The sequence below is a fragment of the Haliaeetus albicilla genome, chromosome 4, assembly GCF_947461875.1.
Source record: "Haliaeetus albicilla chromosome 4, bHalAlb1.1, whole genome shotgun sequence".
NCBI classification, from domain to species: Eukaryota; Metazoa; Chordata; class Aves; order Accipitriformes; family Accipitridae; genus Haliaeetus; species Haliaeetus albicilla.
In genome coordinates, this window is record NC_091486.1 from 17,314,625 (window position 1) to 17,333,612 (window position 18,988).

An 18,988-nucleotide genomic window follows, 5' to 3' on the forward strand; every position below is an offset into this window, starting at 1 on the left:
TGAATGTACATTACAAAGATGAACTGTCTGATTTATAGCTCTAGTTTTTGACCAGGGAGAAGAAACCAGAGATGATGAAACAGTCATAAGTTCAAAGTTATTTTTATTTTTGCTAGTGGATGAGTCTCAAATGACTAAAACAAACAAATCCAGCCCAGATTAATCAGCTGTATGTATAGAATTGTATACCTAATGTTGGAATCTCAAATCCGCCTCTCCCAGGTAAAACTTCATGCCACCTTCTTCTTACCTGTAGCCATCTTCTTTATCATTTTTGGCAAATGGGTTCTGGGTGTGTGAAGAACAGCAGGGTTACAGACTCTGGGACATTAAATGGTGTGTGATTTATGCAAGACTTTTCTGAACTGACTGTTGTTATAGGTGACACTTTGAACTTAGGTAGGTGAAGTCGCATGACTCCAAGGCAAGCCTCAATCCCAAATAAAGGACTCAGGTTCCTCTTACAAGTAGTTTTCTTCTTGTTATTCCTACTGAGAGGCTGTTTCTGAATTTCTCTCATTTGAGAACCAGTGCTGACCGCTAGCGTACATCACTCCTTTGTGCTGCACTCCCACCCCCAGCAGAGCTAGAACAGCCCAGCGTTTCTCCTTCAGATTTTGCTTTCTTAGGCTAAACACACAGCTGGTGTCTTCCTCTCGTCCGATGGGGTCTCCACGCCTATGGCCATCCCAGAAACCCTCCTCTGCCTAGGCCTCCCCAGGAGGACTTGCCAATGCCATGGTCATGATGTACCTGTCTCTGCAGGAAACACCTGGCCTGCTAGGTTCAGCATTGCCCTTTCCAGCTGCGACACTGGAAGTCCAGGCTGTTATTCCCTGTAGCTCTACTCCATTTCATGTCATTTCTATTACCCAGAGTAATCCAAAGCTGAGACTCTCATTCTCCTCTCCACGGCCGATGCCTCTGAACCTCATGTCATCAGCAGATTTCATTAGCACATTCCTGTAATAGCCCACCAAGCCACTCTGTCCTTCAATCAGGCTTTCTCTGCCCCTCGGGAAACCTGATAAGCAAAAACCACCATGCCAGCAGCCATGGGTAGGGCTGTGCTAGCAGTGCAGGGACTGCAATTCTGGTGCTTATTCTGGAAGTGTCCAGAGAGGGAGAAAGCTGGAGAGATTGCTTCTCTCTTTCTGTCACACATAATTTTTTTTTCTTTTCCTTTTTTCTTATCTTTTTTTTCTTACACCTTGTGTTTTCCCAACCTTCTCATATTCTTTGTTTTTAAGGCGCAAAAAGGAATGCGAATCCATACCTGTATGTACTGTGAACACCCATGACTGCTGCATGGAAAAGGATCTTTGCATGGAAGATTTCATCGGTGCTGAACAGTCCCTTCTGTAATCTTAGTGGGTTCAGTGTTCACAGGTCCCCTGAGGCTTGAAGTTATCACCTGTGACCTTAAGTACACGTGACCTTAAGTACACGCAGTTAAACATCGTATCCTGTGTGTTTTGTGGGAGCCCAGGGGGACACAGAGGGGACATTTTATCCACCACAGGGGCACTGACTTCTAAGGATCAGCACTCTGATCCACTCTTCCTGCCCAGACAGCTAATAATCTCCTTGCTTACTAAGAAATTTAGTCAGTGTTAAGTTACTTGTTTGACTGACTGTGGTAAATGCATTTAGTTGGGATTTATAACCAAATAGGCAGGGGGCTCCTTAAACTCTTTCTTAGCATTCATAAGGATTAATTATTTTTAGTCTGAACGTTGTAACTGAGTGTATCTCCTACCTCAGACCCTTCACTTCCACTGTACTAACAGGACAGAAAGGGAACTGGGTCCCCATTATGCACACAGTATTTGCACAACTCCACCATTAACATGTACCCTTGTATCTGCTAAGCTTCATGCACTAAGCATGAAAACCCGCAATCACTTCTCCATCGCATGGTGTGACACGCTGGAGCCGTTTCCTGGGCTGCCGCCCAACCACCACCGTATCACCTCCTGGGAAAGCAGATTCTTCCTCTGGAAAAGTTCAGTTGCTCTGGAAAGTCCAGTGTCACCTGAAGGCATCAAATTTACTGCTCAGTGTACAACTCACCTACTTGACACATGGAGAGGACGTGTACATATGTCAATAGGTAACTGGAAATGCGGGAGATTAGGGCCCAAAGCAGGGAGGCAGTAGACTGCCACTAAAAGTAGTAATTTACCCTCAATGCCACGAGTGTTGGCAGCCCTACCACAATTTAATAACTCTAAGGAAAGATCCAGGCAGACTACAGGAGCAGTGATTTCCCCAGCCTGGCGACTGGCCCAGACACTTGTTTGGATGCCCTTTTGCCAGGACACTGTTGTTTGGATGCCCTTTCCAAAAGCACCATGAGAACTTTCAGGCCTGCCAGTGGGAAGAGGCACTGCCATTCTGACTGAAAGCAAGCTTCTTGAGACAAACACAAGCCCCAGCATCACACTGGGGACCAGGGACAGGTGGGAGATATCTCCTTAACTAACACTGCTCCAGGCAGTCCACTGGGTCTGGACTGGAAGGGTCCCCAAGCAGCAGGCAGACCCGTTGTGGTGACGCTGGGATCACTTCCAATAATTACTCTTCTTTCTACCCACCTGAAGCTTGGAGCTGTTTTCTGCTTAGTGTTCTCCCTCACTAAACCTTTCTGTGTCATCTTAAGGACTTCTGAGTCTTGAGGACCTTCAGTCCTTGGCACAGTTTGGACATCCCTTTCCTGGCTCTTCACAAACCAGAGAGAAGAGGATGGGAAAGGCTTTGGGGACCTGACACAAAGCAATCCAAGTGCATTAAAACAAATCAGCTCGTAATGGATTCATGTTTCACAGACAACATCACAAGCAGCATGCAAAGATAAGGGATTGGAGATCTTTCAGTCCCCAGCTCAGAGGCCTGTCCCACCCACTGCTCCCGGGTGGCAGCAATGACAGCATGTTCTCAGACTGCCAGGATGAGAAACTGTGCATTTACACTGAGGGAGGAACATGCGATTGAGGAGTGTGGCTTGGCCAGAAATCCAGAGACAGAGATCCTCTTCAAGACTTGGCATGCCTGGTCAGGCAGGACATGCCCTGGCTTTAGGGCAGTTCTGTTATTCAGGACCCTGGTCCCAGCGTTAGCAAGGTAGGAGCAATGGGAACAGTTACATGAAGCTGCTGAAACTTATAAACTTCCAGTAAGTTTCAGGCTGAGCTTTGGATCAATTCTTATTCCTTCCAGATTGCTTCACTCATCCCTCCTGGGTACTCTTCATCAAATCACAAAAATGCTGAGCAGATTCTTACAACACACTTTCTAATAAGCCCTTTAGGAAAGCAGAGTTGACAGCTTCTTACGTTTTTTTTCTTCTTTCTTCTTTTTTAAAACTAGCTCCACAGCCTCTGCCAAATGCAAGGATGCCAAGTATGATCAGGCTGTGGATGGCACCGTTCGTTTGTGTCAATCCTCTTCATGCTAGATGAGCAGACAGGACATATGGGCCTACCCTTAACAAAGCGTACACAAGAAATAAACAGGACATTTCTGCAAATCAGTAAACTTCCAAGTGCAAGATTAACCCAAGGACTGCCAGATGCAGAGAGGAGCTGCTGTAAGTTGGCAAAGTTAAGAAATGTTCTTTTACCTCCAGTTCCTGTAGATATATCCTGGAAGGGGATACAGTGGAGAGGAGAGGTGTCCAAGACCATACCGCACTGTACTTTATCTCCATGGACCAGGGTCTGGCAAATCAGCATCTCAGACACAGCGTGTTCAACCTCTCAAACACAGCCTGCACCTTATCTTATCATCACGTCCTGAAGTTAGTCCGGTCATCTGGACGATCTGGAGTGTACCCTGACTCCCCACAACCCTCCCACAATTTCAGAGGTGAAAAGCAGAACTGTGAGTCCATGTTTGGGAAAACCTGCCTCTCTGGTGACTGCAGAGAGAAGCTTAATCTGCTTAGCTTAATGAAGAGAAGGTGAAGATGTGACGCGACTGCAATCTGTCAAGTACTACCACTGGAAGAAGGCTTTTAACATTGGAGTGCTTTTAATCTGGTAGACAGGCTGAATGAGATCCAGTGGATGGAAGATGAAGGCAGGCAGATACAGTCTAGAAATGAAGTGCATTTTTTTTGAAACAGTGAAAGCAATTAGCCATTAAAGAACCTATGGAGAGGTGCACTAGGTCTCTCAGCTCCTGAAGTCTTAAACAAAACTTGGTTATGTTTGAAATGATAGGCGTCACTGGGTCTGAAATGAGGGGAACCTGCTAGAATTTCACACCACAGAGAAACCAGAATAGCTGGTTTACAAAAGACACACTTAAAAAAAAATCCATGAATTTACCTTTGCTTCCTAAAGGCTTCTGATTGTCTGTTTAATAGCTGTTGCCTTCCAGCCATGAGTTGTGCATCATGCAGTTACACACATTCTCCACAGGAGAATGTTAATCAGGCTCTTAATCACTTGCATATGCTCCCACTTCAGTTTTCAAGGGCCCTATGGTAACCGTGACCTCTGCTCCACACCTATACATGCCCAGAATAACCTGCCTCCTCTTGCAGCCCACCCCCATGCTCTCTTCTCCCAGTTTTCTTCCTGCATCTCTTGGGCACAGACATTCCCTGCCTCTTCCCTGGATCCACTCAGAGGCTGTAAATGCATCTCAACCCAGCCAGAACATCTGTCTCCTAGTTTGGAAACGTGTTTCCCCCCATTTTCATGCTTGCTGGGGCATGAGGAGGATCTCTGCGCTGCTCAGGCTCACGCCAAGCCCCAGATGCCTCTCTAGTCCCCACCTGGAAGCAGTTGTTCTGGCCAAGCTGCTACACTCTGAATAACTGAAAAAGTTCCCACAAGCAAAATGGTCTTGCTGGCATCCATCTGGTGACCAAAGGGCCACACGGGCGCTGTCGAGAGAATCAAGGACTTTCTCTCCTAGTTACCACAGTCACGGCAATGACATGTCCCATGGGCTTTTTTCCATTCTCATTGGCACACTGAGCACTTGCCAGAGACTTTCTTGTCCTAACCCTTTGAGACACTTTGGCAGTCCAGCTGTCCAGCCCTGAAGCCCTTTCCCAGGGCACAACACACTTGTGCACTAATGTGGGCAGAAATGCATTCACCAGTTCCTGCCCTGCCCCAATTTTCCCAGTGATCACCAATGGTCTGTCCACTTCTCTAGCTTGAACTCTGGGAAATCCACAAGATCTTAGCACGGAGGCATTCAAACCAAAGCTCAGTCACACCTGAAGTATCAACCTTTAGTCAGAACTGCAGTCTTTTGGATTAACCCAGCACACGCTTTGGCCAGCGTATGTCAGATACATCCCATCATTTCCACAGCACTACTGAATTTAATTCTTCCCTCTCTCCTGCAGTCAGTGCTAACCCCACCTCTGCTCTGTCATCACTGCCATCTCTATAGTGTCGCATCTCCCCCCATCATGACTTTCCTCATCTCATCAGATATCAAGGGGTCCCACCAGGTTTTAGTGTTTGCCTTTTCAGCATGGTTTGTAATGCGAATGGGGCTTAAGAGACCACATTGCTGGTAACGCATTTTTAAGTCATTGGCCACTTTCAGCCAAATTTGGCAAGGATTGGAGGGCTCCAAGATAATAAATTTGCTTATGTTTCTTTAAAATAAACGCATAGAAGAGAGAAACCTCACTAAAACCCGTCAATGTAGAAAAATCAATAGACTGAGTTATATTCCTTGTTAGAGTCTGGAGTAAAGTACTCACACAAGATGGAGAGAACACAAAGAGAAGTGTCAGAAATGCCCTGGTATCCTGGAAATTGCTTCAGTTCACATGATTAAGCACCAGAGATTTGACTGCAAGGCACAGAGGAAAGCAGTCTTGATCAGCCTTGATCCACCCTTTTCTTCAAGACTGCCACTGAAGACCCAGGGTCTTTCCCTCCTGGAAACCACAGAGCTAGGACCAGGGTGCCAGCACTGGAGACAATGTTTGCTGAGGCTGCTGGTGGAGGATTCTCCCATCTTGAAGACATCTAACAAGCAGGAAAAGCACATTTTCCAGGCTCCTCTGGAGTTCCCTCTCTGCCTGCAAAGCAGCTATGTCACCCCGGGTGACTGGGTGCTGTGCTGAGGAGCAGAGAAGGCAGAGACTTCACCAAAAGAGACAAGGGGAGTTTTCCCTCCGCAGGGATCCCATAGGTGTTTGGAGGTTTTACTACATGAGGAAAGCCCATCTGCCAAGAGCAGAGGGAAATCCAGGGACTGTGCAAAGCCACCCTGGCGGGACAATGCTCGCAGGGCAGAGCTGGAGAGCTGGGCAATGGGTCCAGCAAGAGCTAATACAGCCACTGGGACTTGCAAGTTATCCCAACGGGGTAATTGCCCTGACACTAGATCAGGTGTGACTGTACCATGCCCCCAGCCTGACTGGGATGCGGAGAGCACAGAGTGCTCCAAGACATGCAGCTCCCACTGCGTGCAGACATGCTCTGCACAGCTCGGACAGCTACTGGAGTCCTGTTCCTCCGTAATGACCTGGCATTACCTGTGGCTGTGACATGGCTTCTGGCTACACACTGGCCCAGCTGGTGGCCAATCCTTGGGCTCCTCCTTGGATTTATCCAGATCCCCAGTAACTCCCTTGCCTTGGCTGCTCTTGGGATGGTGCTCTCTGCACTGTTGTGCTTTCCCAGTGCTGCCCTGCAGGTTTTCAGCCATGCTTGGGTTTACTCTGTGCAAAGCTGAGGCACGCCACACAGAAAAGCAGGGCCAAAGACTCAGCAGATGACATCCTCAGAGGAGAGGAAACTAAGCAGGGGTGAGGGCAAGAAACCTCAAGCGGTGGGCATTAGTGCACGAACCCCATTTCTCCTGCCCTCAGCACAACAGCCTGTCCCCAGACTCCAACACCAATACTCCCATCCTGTGCTTGAGCAGCTCCAGCCTGGATACTGCAATGCCCTCATGTCCCTATCCTTCAGACAAGCTCTCCCCAGTGACCGTCAAATCTGCTTGTGCTGATGCCGACACCTATTAACAGCACAGCTCAGACACTGCTGGGATATAAATACAGCGGGGACCGCATCGGCAGCCAAAGCTGCTGCACGGGAGGGGTTGGTGTGCGAGGCTGCATCAATGTGCATTTCGCTGGCACATGCAAACTCGCTCTGCCCATGCAGAGAGCAGCTGAGCTCCGGGCCTGCTGTGTGAACCAGAAACCACTCAGCTGCCTTTAGCTCTGCTGAAAACCTACACTCCCTCCTATCGAAGACTGCCACTATCTCCAGATACAGCCAAAGCCTTTGTCTCAGCCCGCAGAGACCGTAGCTATACTTGGGAGAGGCACTGGTGTACGACCCTGTACGCAGAGCCACCAGAACCAGACTCGGAGTCACTGCAGCAGCGAGAAAGCGGCACTGCTTGATCCCCAGAGCCTTTGAACTCTTGCTGTCAATCCCCGCTTTGCGCCCTCCCGCTCAGAGAAAGAGCATCAAAAGGTGGTGACTGCTACATAGGCGAAGGAGGAGGAACGGCTGGTAAGCAGAGAGCACCGAGGCTCCCAGCAGCAGCAGGAGGAACGGGAGAGGGGTGTGCTGGGGAGATAAACAGGAATGACTTTCGAAGGCAAACTGGCAGTGCATTGTGCATGATTTTCCAGTTCTTCCTACCTACCCAGGCTCCCTGTTCGCTCAGTGACACTTGCAGCAGCCTCCTGGAAACATGTTTTTCACTGAGTGCTGCTGCCTTTCATGTTTTCTGGGGCCACCGCAGCTGCAGTGGGAATAGGAGAGGAGGAGAGCCACAACCGCTTGATGTTGCTGGGGCCATGCTCAGTGCCCCAGGCAGGAGGAGCGGGGATAGGGAGCTCCCTTTCAGCTCTCCTGATGAAACTCCAGCTGGCTTTATTTCCCATTACATCGTTGCTCTGAAATGCCAGGCTGCACACACGAATTTGCTACTGTGGGGTTACTCCTCCAGAAGAGGTTGCTACATAAATGCATTTTTAATGAGAAAACAAGCAGTATGGAAGGATTTGTTCTGAAACCCAGGGAGATACAGAAGCTCCTCAGAGAGGGAGAGGGCATGAGGATGACATGAATGCTAGCCATCCCCAGTTGCCACTGGGTTTGGAACCCAAGTGCTGGGCTATATCTGCTTTTTCAGACCAGGAGCAGGGTCTTCAGGATGGAACCGCCCATCTAGGCCCCAGCTATGGTTCTTTAAGACACCTTAGCATAATCAGCTGCAAAAGAACCAGGTGCCATCAAAAAACAGGCATGAATGCACTTGTAGGCATCCACACTTACTTGAAGAAGAACAGTTTGAATAAAGCTCCAGGATGCAATGAAGAGTCACTTAATGCCAAGGAGATTATGATCTATTGGACAATGAGGCTCATTAAAGGGAAGGGCTGGCAAGCTAGTGAGAGTGAAAAACTGCATTTCCTGAAGCTGAACTTCCTAAAAAGACCCACATCTAAAGGCAGCACGTTCTCCTTTGAAAGCCCTTATAGGCTGGTATGTAAAGTAGAGGATAGGGGTGAGTCATTATAACCTTTTTTTCCCCTTATCAGATAAGGAAACTGAGGCACAGGCAGCCAATTAAATGGAGATAATCAGTGCATTTCTGAGAGCTATATGTGGAGACGCCCAAACTTCTCTTCGAGGCCATAAACATCTGTAGTTAATGACAAAATGTTAATTACTGGCAATCAGCTAATGAGGGTAAAAGCTGAACTAATTTTCTGCTGCCTGAAATGCTACTCTAGACCGTGTTTTGCCCATCAGCTGAACTGCTACTTAAAAAGAGGATGAAAAGGAAAAGGAAAAAAAAGCATTTTGGCACCTCACTCTGCCTCCCCTGCCAGACCAGATTAGCATGGGGGGGGGCGGGGAGATTCTGTGGTGCAGACAAGCCCTAGTTCATTTTCCCATGTCAGGCAGTGAATCAGCGATGAGCTGAAGAGTGGGCTCAAGGGCACTGCTGCCCAGTCCTGCCCCTCACTGAGATCAGCTCAAATGACTTTATGCAAGGGTGGAAATCCTGGTTCTTCCTTATGCTCAGTAGAGACTCTGAGCAACTCTGCTTTCCATAGAGGGACAGGGACAATTTGCTGCTCCTCTTTTTGCCCATCTAGGGGCTCAGCCCTAGTCAGCTACAGCATGGGGCAGGTCTAAATCACCCCCTTCTTGCACGTCGAAGCAGCAGCTGGAGATGACGCTCCTGGAGCGGTAAGCCAGCACGTATTGCTGCTGTGCATGAGTAACCAGCAGCCATTCTGGAGGAGGCTGTGCCTTACCGCTGGGCAGAATGATTCATTTGTATGTCATGGCCATGGTGGCAATAGCCCTGTAACAAAAGGCAGAGCCATGGGGTAATTTGTCATTATGGTGACTATCAGCCTTGGACTGATCAGCCTGGGTGGTCACATCTCGGACGCATGCAATAAAACCTCTCCATGGCACCGAGGAGGGAAAGACACCAAGTTGCAGTCGCTGAGGATCTGGCCCTAGTGAGGACTCTGAATCAGTATATAGTACTGACTGGATATTGTACATTGTATTGTGGTTTTGGGCTTATGGAGATGTTTAATAAAGTCTTCCACAGCAAGCTAGGGGGTTGGAGATCAGCCGTCAGTGTTGCCTACGGCACAGTAAAAACAACTTTGACTGGCACTGTGCTTTACCCTGCCCTGGTACAGTGGGTTCATGGTAGCCCCGTGCTCTGGGACCAGAAATGCCAGGCTGAATCTCACACAGGATGAGCAGCTAAATGTCCCCTATCCTCCAACTCAGTTGCCAGGGGCAGCTAATTCTGAAAATTGCTACCTCCAAAATTCACTTTTAAATCTGGCATTTCAGATCAGTCCCAAACCCTCACTTAACACCCGTATCCCAGGAATTTGTCTGTGGCCCCTTTCCTATGGTCACATCAAACGAGGTTTCTCAGGCAGCACATCCCGGCTGCTCTCCCACGAGCCCTCCTCCACTCCCTTGGGGAGCCCAGGCTCGCACCCAAGTGGCTTCCATGCTCCCCTGCCGCACACCTCCAACCCGGCGGGTGCCTTCAGGCACTAATGTCAACAGATGTGTTTTCTGCCCAGCTACCAGCTGAAGAAACCCCCTCCTGATTAAGCTGATTCCCAGCTTTTTGATAAAGCTCACCCCTTTGCAGACTCACCTCCCCACGGCGACACTGACTGTCAATCAACTTCTACTGCTGCTGCGATTAATTGCATCTCCCTTCGCAGCCCCAGTTCACTGCGTGCACGGAAAGCTATCACATTTCATGCTCTAAAGGGCTTAACACCCCTATACACACACACACATCTGCACACTAGCAGGGTAGCCAGCAGGGTCATTTGAAACAGACTGAAGGAATGGGAAATAAGGGGTTTTCTCATAGATGAGGCCACCCTAAATCAGATTTAGGGGGTGAGATGATGAAGTAAATGTACGCTGCTCCTGTGCAGTGCGACACATGCTTGCCATAACACACATAAGCCTCTTACCCAGGTCAGGGCTGCATCCACCGCACAGCCCCTGTGGGTGAGGGTTACCTGAGCTCTGCATTTTCTCACTTAGGCCATTTGTAACTTTTTTTCCAAGCCAGCAGCCGTTGCAGCATCCTGGTAGTCCTTTCCCCAATTAAAAGCTACCTGCCTTGCAAAGGGACCAGGTGGAGAAGTGGCTGGGGGGCCACAAAGCAGAGGACAGCAAATGCGTTTAGTCTTTAGCTCCGTGGAGAGCATCCCCTGCCTCGGCACTAAGGCTGGGGGTCCGGCTATGCACGGTGAGCTGGGGCAGGAGGGATATATCCCACCACGCAGCATTTCCAGGGATGGCTGTGCCAGCCCTGAGCCCAGGGAGCTATGGGGAGCCCAGGGACAGCCCTGTCACCAGCAGGTCCCTGTATCTGGCTTGGCTGCTCGGTATGAAATTTCTGCCTCACCTGCAGGGGACTCAGTGGTTTTGGGGAGGCAGCACAGAATGAATGGTAGAAAATGCATTTAATAAAAATGTGGAGCAGTTTTCCATGTGCTTTCATTCAGGTGCCATGTGATCTTTAATACATTAAGCATCCTAGTGCCTGACAGAACTGGCTACTCTCATTTAACTACATATATGGGGAAAATGAGGCAGAAGCAGGGCAAAGGGAGCAGCTGGAAACTGCAGGGAGATAGGATGTGCCAGGGACACTGGCCCTCCAGCAACCAAACCTGCCCTATTAAGCAACTCCAGAAGCTGGGAAATGCTCCTTTACCAGAGGATCTCCATGTAGCTACCAGCAATTTGCAAGCCAAGCCAGGGAGGACACGGGGAGGCAGAGCAGAGAGGCCGGACTGGGGCTGGGCAGCCCGTGCTGGGGCTGTGCGTGGGATGGAGAGCCGGGCAAGGCGGTGATGGAGCTGCCCATCATGGTGTCCTGCTCCTGCCTGCTTCAAGTCCCTACTCAAAGCCAGGCTAACCCACCATCCAGGGTGCCCAGAGATGCAATGCTCAGACATCACCTCTGTGCTGTAGGGGGAGAACCCTGGCCAGGGCCGGGCAAGCAGCAGGCAGCTAGGAAGGAACAGGTAAATAATCTTTGATGGGAAAAAATAATCACTTTGGGCCACAGCAGAGTGGCTACACCACAAGTGAAAATCACAGGTGTTTTCTTCCACCCCATGAGTATGTGCAGAGCTCACCAGGAAGGTGGGTGGTAGGTTTCTCTGCACCCAGCACTCCCTTGTGGGGTGCTTAAAGGGGGAGACCAGTTTGCTACAGAGCCTGGGACTGGGAGACAGCACTTCCTGACACCAAAACCCAATTCCTCTCCATCTTCTGCAAGATTCTTCCAGCCAGCTCCAAAGCTCCTCAAATTCAGCACATTTCCCAGCAATGCCAATGCCCTCTGGGCTGATGCCAAGGAAAAATATTTCTGGACTACTGCTGCCAACAGCTCCCCAGGTGATTGTAGTGGGAAAATCCTACAGGTCACTTTAGCTTATGATATTCAGGCTACATTTTACAAACGTGCTCTCTCCGGTTCAGCTCGGTGAGGGCAAACAAGCTGCGTGACTGGCGTGCAGGGGTTGCTGCACCTCTCACTTCTCCTGCATTAGCACAACATGGCTGGTGTGCCCGATGCTGCAAGATCGAGTCGATAACTACTGTTGTTATTATCTTTATGAATCAATAATAATATCCTTATTTCCTCTTGTGGGGCTTCCCAGCACATCCTTTCTTATTTATCCTCTGTCTTATTTATGTCCCGAGCTTGCAATTAGATCTGGGCGAGCGGCTACCGGCACTGACCCAGCTGCTGAAACCCAGCCGTGCTCTCGCAGACAAGTCCCTTTCAGGGCTGGGACGATTTGACCGACTTCAATCAGCCTGCCTGTGAGGAAGGGAGCCACGTGGAGCCGGGGCCAAAGCCGTCAGCTCCTCTAGGCAACTCTGTCTGCGCTGAAAGGGCTGTAAGTACCTAACGTCCCTCCAGGGAGACACAGAGACATCTGCTGCAGCTGTAAAAATATATAAAATGAGGCAAGGTTAATAGTGGCTATCTTGGGCGTGTGCATGTGTGTCTCCTTTTTTCATACTGTCTGAGGGCTGTGTAATTGTCGACGCCTTTACCTTGACGGTCTCCCTGGGGAGAAGGGACAGCATGGTGTCTCCTGCGCCCAGGTGGGAGCCGGTGTGTAGGCAGAGACTTGCTGGGAGGTCTCCAGCGGAGCAGGGATTTACACCACGGGCTTCCAAGTGCCATGTGAGAGGTTTCATCTCGGCACCATCCTTCCTTCCTTTAACCAGCCTCTATGCCCCACCCCGGCTTTGCATTCATCCTCTTTCTAATGAAACGTGTTGGTCCTACCCTGCCTGGCAACACCCCTTCAAAAACCACGGCAAATTCCTGAGCTAAGCCACGTTATAGCAGCAAGAAGCGACCTCGCCACGAGAGAGCTCTTGCTCTCAGAGAGAACAAAACTCGTTCTGCCTAATTGCTCCTGGCAGCGTGCTCTGCTGCAGTGAAGGTGGGAGCACGGTGGCAGGGGAAGGCAGTGCTACTTCTTTGCAGTAAGCCTCAAAACCCATCCTTTTGTGCTAAAAGCACAATGCGAGGCTGGGCTTGCTCCTTCAAGTCACTCGCACTGTGGAGAGCAGCGCCTGCTCTCAGCCAAAATCCACCTTGCACACATACCCAGCTCTGAGCGCTGGAAGGAGGCTTATCTCGCTTTATTTTTAATTCTATGAAAAGCCCAAAATACACCACGAGTTAGAATTTATATCGTGGAAAGGCTTTTTCATGGACACTTTGGACTCTCTGTTTCATGCACCCAGCGGGCTTTGCAATAGTTAATTTTGCCTCCCGGGTCCTGGGAGGGAGAAGGGATCGAGGGAGGTGTTACTATTTGTGGTTTGCTGAATAGGGCAGTGAGGTGGATGGCTGAGAAATGAATCTGTGGCCTGATGGTGCTTCTTGAAAGCATTAACACACTTTCTTCCTTCTCACCCGCCGGCACAGTAACATTTCACACTTCTGCTTGGGTCTGGCTCTGCGGAGACCTCATAGCCATTCCCTAATGCCCCTCCTTTCACAGCAGCTTGAGTCAGTCAAAGCCCATGCCACAATCAGGAAAATGGCTCCTCTGCAAATCAGTGGTCTGGTACCAAACCCCATGCGGAGGCCAGGAAAGCTGCCCCTGTCCAGGGACAGACAGGCTGCTTGTGGCACCTAATCCAAACTCAGGTGGTGTAGGAGAATGGGAGGGAAATTTTAAAAGAGGAAATTAATAGCAATTTAAAGGCATATGAATCAACTATTTCACACTTCTGGAGGCTGAAGGCCTGACTTTGGTTAAATAAAGGACTTTGTGGACACAAAACCAAATAGGTCTCAAGTAGCCTGGACTTGCGGGCAGGCTAGAAATCAGTCGGGATTTCCTGCCCAACCCCAGCGCAGGGATGCTCGGGGTCTGTCCCCAGCAAAAGCAGGTAGGGAAGAAACTCCCTGTCTTCTGGTGGTGGGTATGCTCAGGAGATACTGGGGTTGCCTGTGATGGCCAGACCTGGCCAGGTGAGCCCACGCTGCCTTTCCAGAGCCATCCTCTTCACCCAGCTCCTCCGCTGGGGCAGGCTGCATTTTGGCATCACCTTCTCCCTTGGCAGAACACAACCAGATTTAAAAACTTCACCTGCTCCCTTGAGGGAGAAAATAAGCAGCATTTCAAAGCATGCTTCAGGTGACCACACTCAAGCCTTTTGGTAGTTGAACCTCACAGACAGAAACCAGCATCCATGGGCAAACAGGGAAGGTATTTTCCCTTCAAAAAAGGTGCTGCAGTGAGGCAGGGATATAACTCTTATTTTCTTTTTTTGAACATCACAAATGAACTCCATTAAGCAGTGACTGAGCAGACGGCACTGAAAACAAACACCAAATTAAGCACGCCCACTCTACAGGGAGAGGTTTTGCCTGCCTTCTCCTTCCACACTCCCACCAGGGAGGAAGGTGAAGATGGAGGGTACCTGGAAGGACCATTTCTGGAGGCTGGGCTGGAAGAGCTACTGGGAGAGGCAGGGGGATGTGAAAGTGATGAGGATGTGCCAGAAGGGAAAGAGCCATGTGTGAGGACAGTCACAAGTGTGATGAGTTGGCAGTACTGAGCTTGGAAGGGCTCTGGGAAACGGGGGTGTAAGAGAGGTGCTGCTAAGTGTGGCTCTCAGGTGACAGTCACTGGGAATGGGGTACTGGGATGCCCCAGCACGATGGGCTGGGGAATAATACTGAAAGTAAAGGGCTTGATGACGTGGGGATCAGGGGCCTGTTGTTACACTGGAGGGACCTGGGGTGATCTGCAGTAAACCAGGTTGGTCAAAGCAGTGCTTTCTCGTTCCTGGCTGCTTTCCCCTCCTTGCTCCCTGATGGAGAAAGGGCAGCAGCAGTGCTGGGGTGGGCATGGGCACACAGTTTTTCCAGGCACTCCAGGGTCCCCTAAGTGAGACAGGCTTGGAGGAAACTATTTCCACCTCTGCTGGGAGGCAGGGGATCGGGAGAGAGAGGCACCAAGCCCAGATTCACACTCACCAGAGGGTGGTCTCACCATGGGAGCTAAGCAGACCTCAGAGTGTGGCTCCATCACCAGTCTCACTCTGCTGCTGTCCCCAGGGACAGAAGGGACCTTCTGTCCAGGTCAGAGCACCAGGTCTGAGGGAGAGAGGAGGCAAAAGGCAGGAGAGCCATGCTTGGAAACAAGGAGAAAAGTGACTAGTGGGGAATCAGCTGGGGGCCATGGGATGGAAAGAAGCAGGATGATAGAGGAGATCGGGAGTTATGCAGGCGATAGGGCAGGGGCCATGTTAGAGGTACAGGTAAGGCAGGTAGTGTTCTATCCAGCCCTTTCCAGCTCCAGTTTTCACTGGTTCTACATTAATTTGATCTTAAAAGTGCAGCAGGTGAAGGCTGGCATTAGCAATCCTCCCGACATGAGTGGGAAGCTGGGCTCAGGCACCTCCTAGGCACGAGTGATGCACCGACTGCTGCCACCGGTTCAAGAGGCCGTGGCTTTGCTGTGCTCATTAGGGCAGGTTCTCATGCTGGGCCAGCTCCGTTGTTTAAAGGTCAATAAGACAGAAGTTGGGACACCACTGAGACAGCTGCAGGCACATTTGCGTCGGCAGGCAAGCAAGTGGGTGGGTGCACATCTCTGTGTGTGTAAAAATCTTCCCCCCCCCCCCAACACCCTTCTCCAGAACAAGTATGAGCAGTGACATTGCAACCACTTCTCAGTCCCCTCACTCTGTGGTTTTCATAGGGTTGCAGAATTTAGGTTGGGAAAGGTCTCTGGATTTCTTTAGTCCAACCTCCTGCTCAAACCAGGGCTAGCTTCAAGGTCGCTCAGGGTTTCATCTAGCTGAACCCTGAAGATCTTTGAGGACTGAGATCCTACCATATCTCTGGGGCCTAGTTTCAGGGCTGCACTGCTCTCACTGTGAAGGTTTGTTTCTGTATATCCAACGAGCATTTCCCTTGCTGCAACTTCTGCCATTCCCTCTTGTCCTTTGCTGTGCCCCTCTGGCTCTGTGGTCTCTATAATCCAACTTTAAGTAGCAGAAGACAGCAGATTTCCCCTTTCATCTTCTTGCTGCCAGACTGAACAAGTCCAACTCCCTCCACCTCTCCTCACACATAACGTGCTTCTGCCCCTTCACCATTTTAGCAGCCCCCACTGGACTAGCCTGGATCATCAATCTCTCTTTTGTACTGGGCGGTCTTTGGGCACTAAGAAAGAAATCTCTGAAATTGCAGCCTGCAACCACCTAATACAGACCTAGTATAGCCCTTCTTCCCAGGTTGGCCAGAAGACATTGCATCCCTAATCTGGGAACAACTTCAGTGTCACTTGGGAAAAACTGCAAAGTATGAGAATGAAAATGGCATGGCTCCATGCCTAAAAGTGCCACTGGTTTTCTTTTTCCTTTTACAGAGGTAAAGGGGACTCTCTCCTGGGACAGATACTCACATGTCAGGCCAGGCAGGGAGCTTGTTTTCTTGAAGAGCCGAGCCCAAAGTATGCTTTATCTCAGTGGGCTGAATTTAGAATAATCCCTTTGAAATTGCTGTGGTGTCTCTTCAAATGCTAGAAGGAAGTTGCTAAATTCTTGGTATCAGGATGCAATTCCATGCACAGTTTATGCCTAAGTCTGTGCTGCCATCTCCCCCTTCCCCTTGCCCTCCCAGGTGTGCTGCCCTGCCCCTTCACCGGTGCTGTGTTGGTGACCGGGTGGTCAGATCAGGGAACTGATCCAACTGAAAGATAATCAAAATTTTAAAAAAGTTGGTTCTTGTTGGATCAAGTCCCTGGCTGCATGGTCACTGGTGCTAGAGCTTGAAAAGGGTGGAAATGCAGAGCTGAGGTTGCTGCTCGCTATAGCTGCATGGGCTTAGATTGGCTCAGCTTGCTCATGAACATACACCACCAAGAGACCGTAAAGTCATCCTTACACTGAGGAAAGGTCTGTAGATTAGACTTTGCCTTATTTCAGTGACACCTTTTTTTTTTTTCCCCCTTGGGAATGTCCCTGCTGCTCCTGGCTCAATTGCTGAGCACAGAGATACCGTGCTGGGAGGACACAGTTTCTGAACTGACTTTAGCCTGACTTTTCTCACCATGGATGTTTTGCCTTCCGGCACAGCATGTCTTGCTCCACACGGCCTTTCCCCAGAGCAACTCGTTTGTGCTAGCCCAGCGCAGCCATCCCCACTCCTCATCCAGCCCAGCCCTGTCACCTCTCTGAAGGCCCCAGCAAGGTGTCAGTCTTCATTAGCAGAGGAGTGTGGGTTTTTGCTGATATCATTTCCCAAGTAGTCTGGCTGAGTACACAGTCCTCGTGGAGCAAAGGCACTCCAGGATGTCCCTCAGTGTTGTGAGCTGGGGGCCTCGTGCTGGCATCCCCGGCCTCAGCTGGGGTAAGGGCTCCCTGGGGTCTGTCCTCCCAAGGGCTTTCTCTCAGGACAGACGTACAGAAATATCTACCTCCATCCTACAGTCTGGCCCAGCTCCCTCTCTAGAGGGGATCTCTGACCTGGAAGTTTCAAGGAGATCTAACTCTTCTTTATTATAAATATCTGGACATGTCAGTGTCAGAGGCAGATGCATCCCTCTTTATCCTTCCCAATGGTATTAACTAGACAAATCAGGAAGAAATTAATTAAGCAAAAAACCCCCCAGGCTGAATACCTGGGAAAATGGCTTGAATCACCTTATGATAAACTCTTAGGGACTTGAGGGAGACTGTGGTACTCCTGGCATTTGAAAACAAGCGTGGAAAAGCAACAGAGAAAGCAAAGGGAGCAATGTGTTGGTGCTGGAAGTTATGAACTAGAAAGGAAACAACAAGCCTTCGATAGCTGTGACACTGCTGGAAGAAGGATAGATTCAGCCAGCTCAGATTTTGAAAAATCCCAATAATGTAAATTCCTTAAGTACAAGCCAAGCCTATGAATAAGATAAATCTCTTAGTCACTTTGCCAGTGATATCCTTCTAATCTCATCCTTCCTCAACGATGCTGCTCAGGAATGAAACACTTTGCATAAATGGGTTTGCTGCTCAGAGCAATCACTCATGCCTCCCACCCCGACCCCAGGATTAGAGAAGTCCCCTGGATTAAGGCTGTTACTATTTTGAGTACAGGGTGAACCAGCTAAGCAAGGGCTCAAGGGAACTTTCAAGCAATTGCAAGACAGAGAGAAAAAGAGAAGGGGAGGTGAATAGGAGGCCACCACTGTCTTAGGTAATAGCATGTCCCACACTGGTGTGGAACTGTACTTAAAGTGCTTTACAAACAGAAATGACCCATTAACAAGGAATCATCAACATATGCATGGGAAGGCAACAGTAATGCAAAGGCCAACCAAGCCAACTTTTTCTTAAATAAAAATGACATTGCACTGACAGTGCTGTTTCCAGAGATGCTGAGTGCCTTGTTCCCCAGCAGACATCTCCGTCTGCTAAGTAGGCCCAGCAGCTTGAAATTCAGAGCCAAGGTCTGCTGAGCTGTCGCTCCCAAAACAAAGATTGGAAACAACCTGCTCAATGTTAAAAAGTGAGCTGGGAACCAGAAACAGATCCCCTGAGCTCTGATGCCCAAGAAGCGTGGTGGACCCATTTACACCCAAATGAGGAGCACCTCAACACCAGCTCAGATTTCAGACTGACTTCAGGTCCCTTTATGGAGGTGCAAAGATCATTCTGGATGCCAAAAAGAGGAAAACCATGCCTGTTCATCCAAATTACACCTAAGACCACCAACAACCATTTGCCTTTTGCTTACTGTTCCCTTGTAGCACACACACACGAGAACTGTTCTCAGTTCTACTTAGGAAGCATATACTGTAATAAAGTATGTAATCCCTTAAAATACAAGAGCTTTTCTTATAATCCATGCTTGTACAAACCCCGACAAATATTTCATACATTTTTATCACACCAACAGGAAATAGCTTTAACGTCTCTGACGGACATAAGAA

At 49.5% G+C, this 18,988-nt stretch overlaps 1 protein-coding gene across 2 annotated transcripts in view; it reads right to left on the reverse strand.

Moving 5' to 3' along the window:
• Nucleotides 1-18,988, reverse strand: part of MARCHF4 (membrane associated ring-CH-type finger 4) — a 113,033-nt gene that overhangs the window by 74,812 nt on the left and 19,233 nt on the right. The gene's annotated exons all lie outside the window — the stretch shown is intronic.